Consider the following 1,881-nt stretch of genomic DNA (forward strand, 5'->3'; position numbering starts at 1 on the left):
ACTGCATGTATTAAGTACAACCTTTTTGAAAGTTCCTGATTATTTCCTCAGGTGAGCTAAACTAAATATTTTTTTCATATATTTTTACATGGATCTCATGACATATGTTGTCGTCATAGGGATAATTAATAAGAGCCATCACTGGATTATGGTGGTAAGACAGAATATGTCATTTGTGAATCAAGTATATGTATAATGTGTCATCAACACTCAATTTGAATGGGTAAACTGTAACTGAGACTTCAAGGCCTAAAAAAATTATGATTTAAAAATATGTAATTTAGATTTATTAAACCTTTAGAGGGGAATATTGCAATACAACAAAGGTTTGGACTCCACAGGAGGAACTATCATTCTATATTTATATGCTTGGAACGACATCATACCTACATTCCAGCATTATTTTGTAGTGCACACACACACACACACAAAACAGTTGCAAAGGAACCATTTTGTATCTATTCTGGCAACAGATTCCTAATGTTAGCAACTTTTATGCCACGGAAATTTATATCAAAACTTTACACATACTGTACATAGGTTCTGTATCCCAATGAAAAACGTTGCCTGTTCCTGGATCCTATGAGAGAAACCAAAGCAGATCAGAAAACATGCCAGGAGACCACAAGGTAAAGAATGGCACTGCCTGGTACCATACTGACAATTTAAATCTAACTAGTAGGCTTTGAAAACATATGCTAACATTTGTAAATGTTTTTCATTTATATTTCAGAGCCTTTCGGCGGAAGAAGGGTCACAATATTTTGAGCATTCTTTCCAGTGAGACTCGGTGTCTTGTGGAGTCCTAGCATTAAAGGTTAGTAGTTGTTTGTGTTAAAACAATGTTAGGACTGCCTGTCAAATTTGTAAAAAATCAGCATGACACCTCAGTAAATATAAACATAAATGTTGCTGTGTAGTTCAATATTTTTAAGTTTTGCTTGAACACCGACACAAATTATCCAGTTTGCAGAAAAAATTCTGTGTGGGGACTCATTAAATTTTGACACGTCAGAGGATGAGGTGAATAAAATGAGGCTGCATATAGCGACCACAATTTGTGCTATTATTGTGGGAGCCCAGATGATGACACAAATAGGTAACTTAATTAGAAAGTTTGATTTTCTTTTTAGTTTTTTAACCAACTTTTTGTCTGTCAATTTTGAAAAGAACCTTTGAATATTTTCTTGAGCTCTCTTTAATCTCCCTTTTGTTTCAAAATATTATTTTATTTATTTTACAGATTTGCTGCGACAGCTGTGAGAAGTGGTTTCACGTCAGCTGTGTTCAGCATCCTCCTGTGGAAAAGGAGTACTTGTGCCCAGCATGCACACACCTTTAAAACTGCAATTATAATTGCAGCTGTTTTATGGAAGTCCTGACCAGAAGCAGAAGGATGTTTGATGTAATGTAAATTGTTTGGAAAAATTAAAGTTGCAATAACTGGAATATTTCTTGCCGTTTCATCAGCATTCTTTCAAGGTTATTGGGCCAGATGTGCAATTTAAAGTCAGCTATGAACAGCCAGTGTCTGGCACATTGCTCTAGAATACATGACTGACTGCACGCCTCCCTGTATAGCGGGCTACCGACAGTACCTATCAGCAGCTCAGTCTGGGGTTAAATGTAGACTGAGTGGTTAATGTTCTTACCAACTTTGTCACGCTCTTACATTGTTTTCTGTCCCTCTTGCCAGTGTGAGCGCTGAGGTGTGACACACGCACTGATCAGATCACGATAGAAATGGATTGACCTATTTAGCTTTTGTTGTTACTAGCACTTGAGATACTGAAAAGTAGAAGGATACTGTATGTGTCAACTTACATTGATATACAAAAATAGATTCCATATTTAGTTTCTAGTAGGAGGAGTACTCTGAAA

General features: G+C 36.3%; 1 long non-coding RNA gene across 1 annotated transcript; it reads left to right on the forward strand.

Annotated features, from left to right (window-relative positions):
- The first annotated feature begins 769 nt into the window (after positions 1-769).
- On the forward strand, positions 770-1,449 carry LOC109953852 (uncharacterized). The gene is made up of 2 exons (XR_002273986.1): positions 770-817; positions 1,244-1,449. It is a non-coding gene; the product is annotated as an uncharacterized LOC109953852 (long non-coding RNA).
- The last annotated feature ends 432 nt before the right edge of the window (positions 1,450-1,881 follow it).

This window comes from Monopterus albus, unplaced genomic scaffold (genome assembly GCF_001952655.1).
Source record: "Monopterus albus unplaced genomic scaffold, M_albus_1.0 scaffold1658.1, whole genome shotgun sequence".
In the NCBI taxonomy this organism is placed as follows: Eukaryota; Metazoa; Chordata; class Actinopteri; order Synbranchiformes; family Synbranchidae; genus Monopterus; species Monopterus albus.